The 18,419-nt window shown below is 43.7% G+C and overlaps 1 long non-coding RNA gene across 1 annotated transcript; it reads right to left on the bottom strand.

Moving 5' to 3' along the window:
- Positions 1-10,981: 10,981 nt before the first annotated feature.
- Positions 10,982-12,026, bottom strand: LOC311230280. The gene is made up of 4 exons (XR_014619790.1): positions 11,885-12,026; positions 11,651-11,769; positions 11,319-11,531; positions 10,982-11,213 (listed from the first exon to the last, which is right to left on the bottom strand). It is a non-coding gene; the product is annotated as an uncharacterized lncRNA (long non-coding RNA).
- Between the last annotated feature and the right edge of the window lie 6,393 nt (positions 12,027-18,419).

The following is an 18,419-nucleotide window of genomic DNA, read 5'->3' on the forward strand; positions in this document are numbered from 1 at the left end:
TTGACCTGGTTACACAGAGAAGCATCCGCTTGTCCAGAGAATCCTGGGTTCAAACCAGGTCTCGGTCACGGCCCACTAGTTTGACCATCATGGGTGTCAGACCAGGAGCCTCCGTCCGCCGCCTAAGAGGCCGAGCAGAGGACCCCAATCTGGGGCCGGCCTTCGTAAAATTGTCAGCTAACCCCCATAGCATTAACAGACAACTGGCGCTCGCAAGCAAAACATTACTCACAACAGGTCAGAATGATCATCATCTTCCAGACACTCCAGTGACGAAGACATTATCGCCGTATTTTCTCGAAAATAGTGAGAGAAAATAAAGATATAACGCCAACGTATCTCCTTGTTCTTCTGTTTTCCTTCTTCAGCTAAACACCCTGTCAAGTGGTGTATACAGGCACTCTCTTGTGGTGAATTTTGAGAAGGAGATGAGTGTGTGGCCCCACCCCTGCTTATGTAGGTAGCAGATGGGGGTGTGGCCAGACGGATGTTGGTATGTAAAGGTACATTTGTGAGTTTTTATTCAGTGCACGTCACTGGAGTGAGATCTGTGCAGTTGACGCTGAGCTGAGCTAATACGATACAGAACTACATTTATCAGTAGCGTGATGGTAGCGTCGCTACTTTTGAACCAAGTAGTGTTCTCTGTAGTGCAGCTATTTTTTTAATCAAGTAGTGATGTAGCGTGAGTAAACCGCTACACACTACTATCCGGAGAAACAGAAAAAAGAAAAAAAAAACAGACAAAACCCACTATGATTAGTTGGTTAGTTTAGATATGAGTATGACGACTCACGATTGGGTAAGGTTAGGCCAAAACATTACGGGTAGGCCAATCAGAGGCAGGATAGGGCGGGACATGCCACTCCAGCTCCGCAAATCAGGAAGTAAAAAAATCAAAACACAGACCATGAATGAATGAATGAACCAGTCCGCGTGAAATGGCAGAGGGATTCGATGTTTCCAGGTCTGATGGCATTGATGAAGATGATGTCAATAACAACAATGCATCTCCATGGCCCTATCTGGAAAAATGTATGAGTTTGACTGAAAAAACGCCTAAAACATATGTGTTTAGGTGTTTATTGTGTCAGCCAAAAACTAAGCTGCTCTCAACTTCCCACACGTCCAGCACTAACTTGAGAACACATATTCAGGTGAGCTGATGAAAACTGTAAATTGTCAACTGTTCCCAAACAGCACACAAGTCAGTGCACTTTTTGTCAACAGCTTTAACTAACAGATAGCTGCTATCATGTTTCACTGTAGGCAGAAAATGAACAATATTATGGGGGTGGAGAAAAGAAAAAACAAACTAACATAAATAATAAGAGGGAAAAGATCACCTAGAGCAGTGGTTCTCAACCTGTGGGTCGATCAGGACCCCCATGGGGGGGTCCCCACATGATTTTGGGGCCATGGAATGTTTTGTGAGTTACATATTTAAATGCATTTGGTCATTTAGCTGACGCTTTCATTCAAAGCAACTTACAAATTGTGTACAACAAGTCTAGCAGCCAAGGATAAGTAGTTCTTACCCAGGTGTGTTGAATGATGAATCCCACTCCGTCTAAACTGAAATGCGCATTCTCGCTGAAGTCATTTGCATACAGACACGCCCGCAAGCTCATTATAATACGAGAGCTGTGTGCAAAACTTGGGTCTGCATTGCATGAGCGGACAGGTAGCGCTGGCGTGCTTTGCGATGGATCTAAATTAGATCATATTCAAATGTATTGTTATCATACAGCACCTAGAGCTATATAGTGGAATAGACTGCATTAATATTCCATATTACCGTCTAGTTGCGCGCTCCTGGCCACCTACCGCAGCACACACACACACACGTACGTGTGTTGGGAAATATCGGACCTGTCATATATCTCTCTGAAAGGTCCTGGTGGCTAAAACCCAGAGTGCGCTCAGAACTTGTAGGTGTGTGTTACAGGATCCCACTTCTGGCTGATTGCTGTCAACATGAATAGTCAAGTACACCCGACCAACGTCTCGTAATTTACAGAAACAGTGTGGAGGCACAGGATTTCACATGTTTGTTCATCTCACATCACTCGTGGGTGTTGTTATGTAAGCTGTCTCATCCTTTCGCCTCTCTCTCTCTCTCTTTCTCCCTCTGTCTCGCTATCTCTCTCTACCAAATCCATTCGGAACGCAGTGCACGCGACGCGGGTCAAAGGCATTTATTTATATGTACTGTTTGCATACGAGGTGGTCCGCAAATCTTCTTGATAACAATCTAGTGGTCCGCATAACATCTCTAAATATGCGTTCTATGCGTACGGCCTGGGCGGCAAGAGCATCTAACGGTTCTAACAGCAATATATAATCCATTTCAGAAGCAGAACACACGCAATAAGTTATAATAATAATAATTATTATTATTATTATTATTGAAAAGTTCTGGGGGTTTTAAGTCGTATTTGCTAATTGCTTTGTGTTTACCAGTCTTGGCCATGCCTGACCTTATACCAGCTGGCACTTATTAGTAATCACGGGCAGTATATAGACCTGCCCGTTCCTCACATTCATTGTCGCGCCATTGCCTTGTATTGTATTGTTTTGTTTCTCTATAGTTGTGTTCTGTCACGTACTCACCTTGTCACCAGTATTCCCCGTGAGTCCATTCCTCTCTTAGTCCTTATTTTTCCAGCATTGCTGAGTATTGTTTTCGGGTTTTGCAGTTCGCTTTTGTTTAGTAACCGTTTTGTTTGCTGCTCAGTAAAAGCCTGTTCACTTCATCCCGTCGTCTCAGCATCTTCTCTCTCTGCTCGTGTCTTGCATTTGGGGTCTCCTCTTCTATACCTACACCGAACCCTCACACTGGTATTCTATATTCTATAATAATATTTCAAATTGTATGTGTCCGGGTGGCAGAATTCAGTACTGTATCTACAAAACCTTCTGTTTACTCATATTCCCTTTATTCATTTGCTTAGTTTTTTGTACACATGATCTTGAGAAGGTGTCTGGTCATTTTTAGCATGTTGTTATTCACTGTCAAAGATGCAAAGAAAAATCATAATTTATATTCTATATATTTCAGGGTATAAACTAAATTTAGACAAAAGCGAACTTCTTCCATTGAATGCAGAAGCTCGAAGTTATCCACTGCATAACTTTCCATTGAAAATTCCCCCCCATGGCTTCAAATATCTCGGTATCCAAATTAGGGATACATTTGGGGACCTATTCAAATACAATTTTGGCTCTCTACTGACTCGATTTCAGGACGATTTTGATCGTTGGTCATTATTACCTCTCCCAAGGTTCTCTTATCTTGTCCAGTGCCTGCCTATCTTTCTTCCCCACTCATTCTTTCAAAAAATGTACAGCCTAGTGTCCAAATTCATTTGGAATAACAAAGTTCCCAGAATTAGTAAAGCTCTATTACAAAGGCCTAGACCTCTGGGTGGCATGGCTTTACCTAACTTCAGAGTCTCTTATTGGGCAGCCAATCTCAGAATCATACAGCAATGGCTACAGTCAGACAAACCTCTGGTGTGCCCTATGTGGGTTGACATCGAAGCCTCATCCGTCAAACCTGCCTCACTAACCAGTCTTATACATGCCCCCAGTGGTTTTCCAATGGCCCCTACTTCAAAAATATTATCGTTAAAACTACATTCAGAATTTGGAATCAATTCAGGCGCCACTTTGGGTTCAAAACTCAATCCCACTTGGCCCCGATAGCAGCTAACCCTTTATTTCACCCCTCACTGATGGATGGAGCCAGGGCCGGACTGGGGAAATAATTCATACCGGGAGATATAGCGCGAAATATAGCCCCAGTCAGGCCACTTTTTAAGCGGGGGGTCTGGGGGTCCCCCACCAGGATTTTTTTTGTTACAAAGACTTAATTTCCTGCATTCTGGTGAATTTTAGTGCATGTGAATCACAAACTAATGAGCCAACAATTGCTTAGTACAATGTACTGTTATGAACCTCAAATAAAACTGTTGTGGCACTAGCAATGCTACTCTCTCCACCTTCAAAAAGAAAAAAAGCAAGAGCACAACATATTTGTCTATTTACTATTATAATACAGTTAACCACTCTCTCCACCTATTCAAACAGAGCAAGAGCACAATACCATATTCATCATCATCATAATTTATTTATTTATTCGTACATGGAATTACCACAGACCAACAGTACATATTAATATAATCCACCAAATAATAATATATACTCTTAATAATAATAACTCTTTTCAGAAAAGAGTAAAGGAATGTGAATCACTACCCACTTTCAAAAACACTCTCAAAAAACACCTACGGGAGACTGCAATTCGAAACTGGCCCCTACAAATGTCCTAACCTAGTTGTACAGTAAATTACCAAGTATGGCTTTGTCAGTATTCCAATGTACAGTGTACAATGTGTGTGTCCCCCCTACCCAACCCCCCCCCCCCCCCCCCCCCCCCCCAATGTACAGCCCCCACCCAGCCACCCAACCCCACCCCACCCACCCAACCTCCTCCAATGTACAGTTTCTACGTCAAATGTTTATACACTCTTTTTCTGGACACTTTTGTATCACAAACAGTACTGTATTTGCAAATCTGATATGTCATAAATGTATAGATGTAGCAGTACTGTCTATCTGTATGTCATGTATGTCTTATATGTTATGATGAATTGAAAATGGGGGACCCTGATGTAAACAAGACGAAAGTCTTTCTCTGGTCTGCATCCCCTTAACAATTGTAGTCTATAGTATCCATGTGTATTTGTGTAAAGTATTTTAAAATCTTTTACCCAACATTATAATATAATATATAATGCTGTATTGTATGTATCTGTGTGTATGAGAGAGGGATATGCACATGTGTTTGTGCATAATGTGGGGACGGGGGGGACGGGAGGGATTGTTTTTGTGTAGTTATCCTATATAGGTTTAAGAGGGGAGGTCGCTTATAATATAAGCCCTTGGGTTTTTTGACCTTTCCTGCACATTTTAACTGTTCTTCTTTTTACTTATTTTATTCCAGAATGTATATTTGTAAGTGCGAATAACAATAAACAAATAAACAATTGTATGTATTGAGCTGTACTGTACTGTACTGTACCCATTCTGCAATCTGTTAATACACTTTTCAATCAATCAATCAATCAATCAATCAATCAATCAATCAATCAATCAATCAATCAAGCTAACATCCACGTGTTTATTTTTCTCACTGACTAACCTGCTGGTCCCTTGACTTTGGGCTTGGTGCAAGAAAACATTTGATAAATGTTCCCGGATTTAGCAGCATCCCCTGATGCAAGGGCCTTTCTTTTGTTTGCTTTCTCCCTCTCTGATCCACCCTTTCTCTTTCTTCCACTGTCCATCTTGACATCAATGTTACTTTCGCTCTATCTCTCTCCCGAGTCCCCACTTCACTACCTGGCTCAGTGTAACCTCGTTCCCAGCTTTATCTCGTGAGAGTGCCATCTCTGCCATTCCATTCGCCGTCTCCGCTGTCAATCAGTTGTATGGCCTGGTCCCGCCTCCACCAATCACATTCACCAATCACAGCACGGCTCCATTTGTGTGTGTGTGAGAATGCTCCGCGAGAGGGGGAGAGTCAGACACTACTCCAACTCTGTCGCAGACAGTGAAATCCTGGTTGTTCCCCCCACCCCACCCACCTATTATCTAACTATCGCACCGCCGCAACTAGAAACAATGGCGTCTAAGTTCAGTGGCCTGACTGTGGGCAAAAAATATTATAATAATAATAATAATAATAAAAAAAAAATGTAATTATATAATTTTTTTTTTTTTTTTTTATCTGTCCAGGTCAGGCCACCGGGAGAACTCCCGGTGCTCCCGATGGCCAGTCCGGCCCTGGATGGAGCATTCTCCTTAAGGGCTTCACTCGGTATTAACACACTAGGTGACCTGTATATAGATAATGTTTTTGCCTCTTTTCAGCAATTATCAGAGAAATATTCAATCCATAGCCGACATTTATTTCGGTATCTACAGATTCGTAGCTATGTCTGTAGAGCTAGAGCATTGCTAGCTACAGGGCCTATGCTAGCTGTAATGCTACATTAGCATAGAGGCTGCGCTAGCTGCCGGAGCTAGGCTAGCAGACAGGGCTGGACTAGCAAAGGAGAACAAGCTAGCTGAAAGGACAGTCCTAGCTGTGGGGAACAGGGTAGCTAACAGGGGAGCTAATGAGGCTAACAGGGGAGCTAACAGGGGAACTAAAAGGGGAACAAACAGGGGAACTAGAGGGAGCTAGAGAGAACTAACAGGGGCTAACTCACATACACTGTCTGTGCTGGCTGGGGTCGTCGACTGGTCGGGTCGTACTGTTATGGTTTGTAACCGACCCCAATCACACAACACAAGACAGGTATGAGAGTAAGCCAAAACAGGGCAAATATTTATTATAGAACAAAAAGCGGCACAGTCCCTTTAAGGGAGAACACAAAAACACTAGAGTCAAGGGAATATGGAAAATGCGGCACTGTGCCTTTAAGAGGCGAACAGGCTAAGGGACTAAGGCTAAGGGCCAGGGCTAAGGACCAGGGCTAAGTGTCAGGGCCAGGACCAGGGGCACTGGAGAGGGGGACAGGGACAGAGGCCCGGAGAGGCGGGCTGGAGACAGGGACAGAGAACAGGGTTAAGGCCTTGGACAGGGCGAGGGCCAGAGCTGCTTACAGGGATGAGGACAGGGTTCCGACGGCGGAGGCCTGGCACGGGAACAGGGGCCCGACGGCGGAGGCCTGGCACGGGGACAGGGGCCCGACGGCGGAGGCCTGGCACGGGGACAGGGGCCCGACGGCGGAGGCCTGGCACGGGGACAGGGGCCCGACGGCGGAGGCCGGGCACGGAGACAGGGGCCCGACAGCGGGGGCCGGGCACGGAGATCCTCCTCCTCCTCCTCGGATGCTGCAGACGGGCAGCGCAGAACAAAGGGGGTCCCAGGGGACCGGGATGGGAACACGCCTTCCTCCCGTGGAATACTAGGGAGCGACGACGAGCCTCACCCCAGGAACGAGGATCACGAAGAGACGCCTTCCTCCCGTGGAGCGATGGCGTGCCGCCTTGACGTCTGGAGTGGGAACACTGGAAAACCTCCCGTAGAGAATTAGAGAGCGAAGACGGTGTCCCACTCCAGGCAAACGGCGACAGGTGGTGATGGCTGGGCCGTCGTCTCACGCCGGAGACGCGGCAGGTGATGGTGACGTAGAGAATGGTAACGTACAGAACTCCATGAACACAGACACAGATACAGATACAGAACGACCCGACCACGACTGGAAGGGAGCCTGCCACCTAAGTACTCTCCCGAGCAGATTGCAAACTCCCAACAGGTGCGTGAGGGTAGAGGAACAGAATGTCCAAGGGTGGGGGCTGGTGAAGAGTAGGAGGCAGGCAAAAGTTCTCACAAGGGTGGGGGCTGGTGAAGAGTAGGAGGCAGGGAAAATTCTCGCAAGGGTGGGGGCTGGTGAGGTGAGGAAAGGGAAAAAAAGGTCCAGGGAACAGGCGAATCCTCACAGATTCTGTTTAAATGGAAGTCCGCTGCTCCCCCCACTCACCTTCACTGGATTAGAGACATACTATACTTTATCAAACTAGAAAAGATAAGATGTACTCTGAGAGGTTCTTCATCCATGTTCAAGAAAACGTGGGGTTCATTCCTTGTGCTTGTGGATGATGTACAGTTCCATACTATTCCAGAATAGCAACTCTCATGCTGCTTGCTTATATTCACGATAATTTAACGATATGAACGATAATTCAACGTGATTTATTTGATATATATACATTGGAGAAGCATATTTGGGTACTTGACCATGTGCTATATATTTGATATACTATTATTATATATGTATATAATACTTTTGAGATGATTGTCGTGCGACCAAGTCAGTGTCTGTTTGTCTTATTGTTAACTTTTTTTTTCTTCTGTTTAATGTTGTTACAGTATCTGTTCTATGTGGACAATGACAATACAATAATGCATATATGCATACATATACTTTGATTTGTATGTCCTCAAAAAAGTATAATAAACTAAATGACAAAATGCAAAAGAAATTTTAATCGTATCTCCTGTGCTGGCACAAGCACTACCATAGCGTGGAGTGGAGAGAAAACACACAATACATGGAGATATACTAAAAAGCTATTTAAAATGTTTGGCCGGTAACAAATCTCTCTGGCTGGTAGTTTCTTTTAAATCTAAAGCTAAAAAGTACATTTTGTTCCCTGTTTTTCAGCATTTAGCTACAGGCATGGATACATTGTATAAACAATGTCATAGTAACAAGCGGGTGTTATATTATTTCAAGATAATAAAGTAGCTATAATGAGTCAATAGATAAAAAGCAGTAATGGCATGTAGGTTACTCACCCTACTCATGTACACCACAGCATTTATAGATAAACTCCACGGCTCATCTCCTACTCTGGGTGTTCAGTAGGTATAGTCAAAGAGGCAACTACCCATGTGACCTGAGGATACTAGTAAAACATTTTGAAATATTAAATTGCAAAAAACAAATCGATAAAATTATCAACATTAATCGATAACAAAAGAATGGACTATAATAAACTAACAGTGTGTTGATGTTAGGACTGCAACTAACATCAACACACTGTTAGTCATGGTAAATGGATCAGGGCAGGACATAATGGAACCATGGGGACCTCTCATGAGGAGCCTACTGGCTAGAGGCACTACTGGACCACTGGCTGAGCACTTCATGTTTTCACTTTGTAGCAAATATTAGGCTACATTGTTTATGTATCTGGCTCCTTTCTTTCTTTCTTTCTTTCTTTCTTTCTTTCTTTCTTTCTTTCTTTCTTTCTTTCTTTCTTTCTTTCTTTCTTTCTTCTGTCATGGGTGCATATGGAAGCCAATATAACTCATTGGTCACACTGTAATAGATTACTTACTATACACAGAGCAAATCGGGTGACCCCCAAGACCTTTTTGCTAGCACCACCATCAGCTACCCCGGAAGTTAAATACTGTACCATGGACTTAACCATTCTGGCACCGAGTGACTTAGGGTGCTTTCACACCAGAGCTGTTTGGTCCGGACTATCGGACCAGAATTCGATAGTCCGCTTTTTTGGGGTGGTGTGAATGCGCAGTCGAACTCTGGTGCGGACCAAACACGCAAACTCTGGTCCGCCAAAAAACATAGGTCTCGGTTCGCTTCATCGGACCAAACGCGGACCAAATATAGGAAGTCGCCTGATAAACTGTGCATCTTGGGTAGAAGGAAGAAAAAAACAGCGGCGCGCGGCATTCACTGCAAAACAAGCACACTGTAAACATGTCTCGTGGACAGACTTGGGCAAATGATGAAGTGAAAGCCCTGATAGACATATGTGCCCAGGTATGGACTTCAGGGTCATGTTGAGGTATCTTCATTTTTTTTTTTTTTACATATTATGAAAGTACAGATTCATACCTTCAAAATAAGCCATCACTTGAACATTTTGGTGGGATACTTTGCAAGCTACTTCCTATGATTCATGGTGATTATCACAAAACGTATTCAGAGATAATAGCCTTCAAGAGACGAGCAGGCTATTCAGTGACAATAGTGAAACAACTACAACACTACCCAGAAGTCATTGTAATCCATGGCCCCCCTCTCTCTAGGGCAATTAACACCTGGCAGCTTTCCAGTCTGAGGCTCTTTGTTATTAAAATGAGTCTGGTGACTGGTAGTGGTACACCTTCTGTAGTGTGGTAGTGAAAGGGTTAACCTTCTGTAGTGTGGTAGTGAAAGGGACCCTGATAATAAACAAGAGACAAAATCAAGTTTCAAGATTTTATTAGCATTTAAAATAACACGAGATAAAAATAGACATGCTAAAGTCAATGTTCAATGTTCTGATGGCCTCTCCAGAAGCATTTAGATGTAAATACATGTAGTGTGGTAGTGAAAGACACAACAACTAGGTTAACCTTCTGTAGTCTGGTAGTGAAAGGTTAACCTTCTGTAGTGTGGTAGTGAAAGGGTTAACCTTCTGTAGTGTGGTAGTGAAAGGTTAACCTTCTGTAGTGTGGTAGTGAAAGGTTAACCTTCTGTAGTGTGGTAGTGAAAGGGTTAACCTTCTGTAGTGTGGTAGTGAAAGGGACCCTGATAATAAACAAGAGACAAAATCAAGTTTCAAGATTTTATTAGCATTTAAAATAACACGAGATAAAAATAGACATGCTAAAGTCAATGTTCAATGTTCTGATGGCCTCTCCAGATGATCACCGTGGTCTTTTTGAACCGCCGCTGGATATTTTGGCTGGTGGTGCCGGGCATGTTACGTCCTGGGCTTCCTCATCACAGAACTCTCTGATCTTGTGGAACAGATAGTGTTGTCTTGCAGAGTCCAGTCCCGGTGGTGGCAGCACAGGAAGTCCATCTATAGGCGGCAGGACACGGACGTCACGGAGCAGCTGGAATCTGGTTTCAGCGCCATCAATAGACATCTTTGCCACAACCACACCAGGTTCCTTGGAATCAAAGCTGCAATAATAAAGTGAAACGTTAGTACAGGGCACATAACAATATCAATGCATTTGTATCATTTACCAATGACATTCTTTGCACTAAAGTGTGAATAATTAATTACAGTAAATACACAACACACAGTGACCACACCCACCTAAAGTGCTGGTACTGCTTGATCTGTGGCAGTGGCTTGAAGTAAGGCCCCAGATGTTCCTGCCAGTTGTAGGACTGCACGATTACAGTGCCATCTTCCTTTCCCACTAGCTGTGGTATGTTGATTCCAGCCACTGAGCTGTCCCTTACGACTGCTGCAATCTCATCAAGAGTGTTCACCTTGGTCTTTCTGAAACGCTGCTTGAGAAGCCCAAAGAAACTGTCCGGGGAAAACTTTGTGTGGCCTACAATCAGCAGGTGGAGATTGACACGATGGTGAAGACCATGTAGCGCTCGCCACGCTAAGTACCACAACATGTACTTGTTCTTGTTTTGGCCACTGCAGTTGTCACAGTGAAGGTCAACATCTGTCTCCCCAAGACCATGGTCTTTGAAGAAGTGGTGCAGGTAGCTTATGACGGCGTTGCTACCTTTGCTGGACTCCATCCCCTCATCCACCAAATAGTTGACTTGCCGTGGAATCGCCTCACAGCAAACACCGAATATGCTGCACTTGCGTGGAGCCAAGAAGTACATGGGCCCTGGTTGAAGGGGGTCTGATGGGTAGTGCACCTGCAATAAATGAATAAGGATTTTAGAAAGAAAAAAAAGGGAGCAATGCAGTAGTTATAACAATTATAACATGATGTTGTGAAAGAGGGCTTGGTATGTAGTCACCTTTTGAGCGTAGTCGAAACTGTAATGCATTGTCAAGGGCTTGCTTGCCGGTGGCACATGACCACCCAGAGAAAGACCATCACCGATCTCCTTGGCGGCTTTAAGCATGCCCTTGTAGGCAGCCCGCTCTGAGGTTACATGCGCCAGATGTTGTTCCTGCTGCTTCAGCTTTGCAGACTTCTCAGCCTCTGGCAGATTGGCACTTTTGAAAATCTGAAAAAAAAAAGTTAAGTAAATGATGATTAATATTAATAATAATAAACTGTATTTGTATAACACTTTTCATACAGAAGTTGCAGTTCAAAGTTCATAACACTGTGATGTTCACTAACCAGATAATTGTTCTTCTGACACACCCAGCAAAGATCAGACATTGGTTTGATTGCTCTGATATGACTCAGTAATTGCCTCCAGAGGGACTTAAATGTGGACAGGCCCACTGCTCGCTGGTCTGAAAGATTAATAAGAACACATGTTAGCACAATGTCATTCATTTTCAAGCTTTGTTTTTATTTGACAAAGACCTATTTGACCTATTTCTTTGACAAAGATTTGCTTACACCTACCAACTGGCATTGCCTTGGTATATAAACGCCACACAGATGCCTTCGTGACGCAAGATGGTAACAGCTGACCGGTAAAGTTCTTTTGGTGTGCCTGGCGTCCAGGGAGGTGAACAGCATGATCTTCTGCATAATTCAACACAAATTGAACTACTTTTTCGATATCTTCATATTTTATGCAATGCTTGTTGTTGTGTGGTGATCGCTTTTTTGTGCGAAGACACATGCCATTTTCTGACATGTGTTTGCTTATTGCAATCAAGCGATCCTTACCTATTCTTGGGAGAGAAGAGGGGGGGGGGGGGGAGACAGAGAGAGAGATAGTTAGATCATCATCATCACAAGTACCGGTACCTGTCTGTACCACACCCAGTCTACATGATTGTGGAGACAGAGACAGAGAAGTTAGATCATCATCATCATCAATCATCATCATCACAAGTACCGGTACCTGTCTGTACCACACCCAGTCTACATGATTGTGGAGACAGAGAGAGATAGTTAGATCATCATCATCAATCATCATCATCATCACAAGTACCGGTACCTGTCTGTACCACACCCAGTCTACATGATTGTGGAGACAGAGAGAGATAGTTAGATCATCATCATCAATCATCATCATCATCACAAGTACCGGTACCTGTCAAGTACCGGTACTTTATACTATACTATGCTACTATACTCTACTATAATGTACTATAATTAGTTTTAATAAAATGGGGGACCCTGATAATAAACAAGACTAATCAAGTTTCAAGATTTTATTATCATTTAAAAAAAAATAGGCGTGATGTACTATATTAGTTTTAAATAGACAATAATAATAACTTACCCGTGGATGAAGAGGAAAGCTTCACGGCAGATTTGTATCGCCCCGAAGAAATAGTTTGTGTAAGCACGTTGTCTTTTTTTGGAAAACGATTTATTTCCGATAGTCCATTCTGACTTTCGACCAAAAGCCTGGAGCTGCGCCATAATAATCAAGTCTTTATGATCCTCTTCGAGAGCCGCTATCTCAAAACGCCTTGTGTAAACTTCATCACGGTCCAATTTTGTGATACATGACCGCCGATTAAGAATGTCATTTTCTTTATCAACCTGGACGCATTTACAAGTAAATCGCAAAAGTCTTTCCATTTGGCGTTCGTGGTTCTCGTCAGATTCAACTTCCACAACGCACATTACGTGTTCTACCTTGTCTCCAAATCCGTTAGGTGTGTTGTCACCATCATCAGATTCTGGCTCTGCCTCGTCTTCAAATCCGTTAGTTTTGTCACCATCACCACCATCACCATCATTTTCTGGCTCTGCCTCGTCTTCAATAGTGTTGTCACCATCATCATCATCTGCCTCTAACTCGTCACAACTGTCTTCTTCTTCTGAACCAGAATCTGAGTTTCTTTTTGGATTTTTCTTCTGCGGAAAGAAATCCGTGATGAATGTTCCTAAAGCGCGTTCGTCTTCAACACAGTGTGCTCCGAAGTGAGCAAACCGGTTTAATGCCTCGGCAAGTGCCCTCGCTGTGGGTTGCTGACTGGGTTCCATGGTGACTGGCAAACATGCACTGCCCTGCTCTCTGTTTAATACTCACCGATCAATGGCATCAACTTAATGACGTCACCGCCTGACCAATAAGCATTTAGATGTAAATACATGTAGTGTGGTAGTGAAAGACACAACAACTAGGTTAACCTTCTGTAGTGTGGTAGTGAAAGGTTAACCTTCTGTAGTGTGGTAGTGACGGATAAAAAAACGGATAAATAGTTTTTTTCACCATATTTCTAATATTTATTTTGGCTAAATACCAATTATAAATATCTCGACGAATTACCTCTGAATATGAATCAAAAAAAAATATTAAAGATTCGCTCACTAGTTCTACCAGAAACGGAGTTGAGGCGAAGCATTACTAAGCTTCTGTAGTGTGGCAGTGAAAGGGTTAACGCGCCCTCATCGCGCCGCAGTGCAGTTTACATCAGGGCCCCCACAATAATGAAAAAGCCGATGAAAAAGCCATTTTTTATCACTCCGTTTCCGTATTAAATTAATTTACTTTTAGCCATTAGGTTGGAAAAAATGCACCCTACCGAAATTCGTTCGCTCATAAAATTCGAACTGTGTTTTAATGGTTTTTAATTAAGTTAAAACACACGTTTTATAAAGGCCGTAAAGGCCTCTTTTTTTTAATCTTTTTTTTAGACACTGCGTTACGTTGCTTATAAATCATCTGAACTTATAACATTAAGATAGTGTATTAATAGTGTGTTATTCTAAAGCTAATGACGTCTGTGTGTTAACACCTATTAAGTACAGTACTTAACCCCTGTGGACAGGCCCCACAGCCCGCGCGTGTAGTTTTTTCTCCTCACTTGGAAGAAAATTTGTGGAACTATTATAACAATAATTACCTCATTTACAAGTTGTATTTAAGTTTGCAACTAAGGGCAAATAAGGGAACACATCAATGACAATTCAAATATGTAAAAAAAATCAAGATATCGATTTTTAGGATTTTCTAAACAGCAAGACATTTTCTTCATTTCAGAGCACCTCCCCCTTTGCGGATCAAATCGGGTTTGGTCACGGCGAGTCACATATGGGCAGAAGACCAAATAAAACAGCTGCTTGTGGGCACTCACAAAAAGCGAGAGGATGGCGGTAATGGGTTATAATCGAACGATGGATCAATGCCACGTCTCATCTACTATCACGCTTCTTGTGGCTGTTTGTGTTTTTGCGGATTTCACTTCCTGAAGGGGAGGGATTTCCACTCTCCATTGTGTCCAATAGACGAGCGCCCTTTTCGACCGCGTGACATTGTTCAGAAAGTTTGGTGCGCTTGACAAATTGCAATGTGAATGCAGACGAACCAAATGACGAATGCAACAATGTTGCAACTTCACCACCAGAACCGCACTGAGTCCACCAAAACTATATGTGAAAGCGCCCTTAGTGACTACTAAGAGGTTTCAACATTGTGTAGCAGGGTGAATTATCCCTGCTTTATGGGAGTGGTTGTACATGGCCACCTGGTAGCGGGACGCAGCAGAACTGGATCTAGCTGGATCCCCGACTTTAGGCCAGGAATGTCTAAATGGAGGTCGAGCAGCAGGAGCGGATGGGGCCTAGGATTCACTGACCTAGGGGTGGTACTCTGGTCCTTCTGGCCCTCCAGGGCGATCAGCAGTAGCTCCCCACACACCCTCACTTCCCCCAATACTTCCTTAGCCCTCCCACACCTGATGGCAGTAAGATGGATAATGTTTTTCGCTCCCCAAAGCAGTACCCTTCCTTAATGACCTGTAGAGACCTTTAACCATGAACTAGAGACAGGGGTGGGGAAGGGTTAAATAATTATGAGCATTACCCGGACAGAAAATGGTTAAGACAACAGACTCAGTAACAGACACACACACACAGTGCTCCCATTCAGTATTTGTTTAGTGGAGCATTTGGTTCTCAACACAACTACAACCATTATACTGTTATCAAAAGGCACAACCCTGAGCAAAGCTCTTCCCGCTTACACAACCCTGAGCAAAGCTCAAGTTTCAAGTTTCAAGTTTCTTTAATAGTTGTCATACAGAAGTACAGAATACTTTCATACAAAATGCTTCTTACTGTTACGCTCCAGAGACTGTGCTAGACAAGATAGTATCAAATAACATAGTATAGCATGTAATTTAGAAGAAGAAAATGAGGTCACAGTGTTCGGTATAGACATATGTACAATGTTCTGAGTTACCATATAATATACAATACTATGCAGTGTACTAATGTACAGTACTATCTAGTGCAAAGCAGAAATGGGATGAGGTACAATTTAGGTACAATTTACAGTAAGGTGTACGAGTTGTAGTGCAATCCTTCATCAATAAATATAAAGTGTGGGGAGTGGGTGCTACAGTGTGTTTGTTTAAAGTGGGTGTGTGCTATAAAGTGTGTGGAGTGGGTGCTACAGTGTGTTTGTTTAAAGTGAGTGTGTGCGTGCGGATGTGTGTGCTATGTGCGTTTGGTGGTTGTTGTTGTGTAGTGTTCATTCATTGTTCGTTTAGCAGCCTGATGGCCTGGGGATAGAAGCTTCTTCTGAGTCTTTCTGTGCTCGCCTTGAGACTCCGGTATCGCTTGCCTGACCGCAGCAGTTCAAAGAGGCAGTTGTTCGGGTGACTGGAGTCTTTAATGATTCTCTTAGCCTTGCCCTTGCAACGCTTGTTGTAAATGTTCTGGAGGGTGGGGAGCCCCCCTCCAATTGTGCGTTCGGCTGAACGTGTCACTCTTTGTAGTCTGCTTCGGTCTTGTGCAGTGCTATTCCCAAACCAGGAGGTGATGTTGCCGGTCAAGATGCTCTCTATTGTACATGAGTACAATAGAGAGTACAATAGAGTACAATAGAGTACATCCCGCTTACACAACCCTGAGCAAAGCTCTTCTCACACTAGCTAGACACAGTAACAAGACCTTCCCTTTAACGGTTTATATATACTGTTACACTACTCCAGAGGTGGGGAGAGAGGGGAGGAACAAGTTTCAAGTTTCTTTAATATTTGTCATACAGAAGTACAGAATACTTTTATACAAAATGCTTCTTACTGTTACGCTCCAGAGACTGTGCAAGACAAGATAAGTATGAAATAAAATAACATAGTAAAATTAGAAGTAAAAAAATGAGTCACAGTGTTCAGTTTAGACATATGTACAATGTTCGATGCAGAATAGATGTAGTTACCATACAATATACAATACTGTGCAGTGTACTAATATACAATACTATATAGTGCAAGGCAGAAATGGGACGAGGTGCAATTTAGGTACAATTCACAGTAGGTGTACGAGTTGTAGTGCAAATCCTTTATCAATAAATATAAAGTGTAAAGTGTGTTTGTGTGATCTAAAGTGTGGAGAGTGGGTGCTGCAGTGTGTTGTTTGTTTGAGTGAGTGTGGGTGTGTGTGCTGTGTGCATTTGATGGTTGTTGCATAGTGTTTATTATTCGTTTAGCAGCCTGATGGCCTGGGGATAGAAGCCTAGGGGTTACTGAATGGGAATTTTATATAAGAACACACATATTATTACACTCAAAAGAAATCAATAGTGGGCCCACAGTTAGCACATAAACCCCTATATAAAGCCGGCATTCATGGTTGGGGCGCCCCTGTTACACTGCGCTCCAGTGTGCATTCAAAGCACCGTTCATCTTCGCTCTATAGAGCTCGCTCCACACAGTGTACTGTCTACCGAACACGTCTCAACACTCCGAACACTGCTACTTATCCAAGATGGTGAGCCCAAACTCAGCACCGCTTGTCCGGGTGCTAAGATGGCCGACGGAGATCCCGCGATAACAGCCAGCGGGGCGGAGTGGGTGCTGGGGCAGGTGCTGTCGGCAACGGCTTGAAGATGCTGGAGGGGTGTGCAGTGTAGTGGCGTCCTCTGCTGGGCTGAAGAGGGAGGTTTGTCGCGCGTGCTAATACTGTAAGGCTCACCTAAACATAGCTAAAACTGTGGGCCGTAATGCACCCCCCTACTATGACGCCTATATACACAGCTACCGCGAGGTGACCAATGGCTATCACCTGGTCTTCGGCTCTCCTCGCCGGTTGAAGCCTTCACAGTGTCTCTGGCTCATTAGCCAAACGCTAAGCTACTGCATATAGTTCTGGGTTAACCCGTTTTGTAACAGAACCTATTCCTTTCTCCGGCGCATTAATCAAACGCTCAGCTATCGCATGTATTTCTGGAATAACCTATTTGGTAGCAGAGTATATCCCTTGCACGCTTGCTTCCACGGGGCTCTCCGGTGCTGACGTGCGACCTCGTCTATGTCCCACGCCGAAGAGAGCTTCCTCTGTGCTCCGCTCCCCGTTGAACTCCCGTCTTCCTCGTCTGATCTCCTCTCTGCCCAGCCTTCCACCACCGCCCCCTGCCGGCGCCTGTAATCCTGTCCCGCTATGAAACACCCAAGGTTAGAAGAGGAGGATGAAAGGGCAGCAAATTATTTGTCAATATTCAGGGAGAGGTGATCAAAGAGACCCGAACGTTATTTGTCCATATCCGGGGAGGTATGACCAAGAGTGGACCACTGGTTACAACGTCCTTGTGAACACAGGGAATGCAAAAGATTACGTTAGCAATTCTGAATAATAACCAGACATATTCAGTTTGCTACACTTGTTTAAACCCTCCCCTTTAAACTCACTCCACACTCCATAGCGCCCCCCCCCCCCCCCCCCCCCAAGCTGGAGAGCTGTGCTCAATTACGTTATCCTGGTCAAACTGGCACCATTGTAACAAGCTACTGGCAAGGCACCTCGCCACCTGTCCTCTGACCAGTATCCTACCACAAACCCTCAGCTTATGGTCTAAAGTTTAAACCATTCCACCACCTGAATTGGATCCTTTTCTTTTTTTTAAACAAAAATGTTTTATTAACATTTATAAACAAACAACACTTACACAATACCTACAATGACATCAACAACACAACAGTACATCCACATGGGCCCCTTGAATTCGGCCGCGCTCAGCCTCCCAGACCTC

This window comes from Notolepis coatsorum (assembly GCF_963971535.1).
Source record: "Notolepis coatsorum genome assembly, chromosome: 6".
NCBI classification, from domain to species: Eukaryota; Metazoa; Chordata; class Actinopteri; order Aulopiformes; family Paralepididae; genus Notolepis; species Notolepis coatsorum.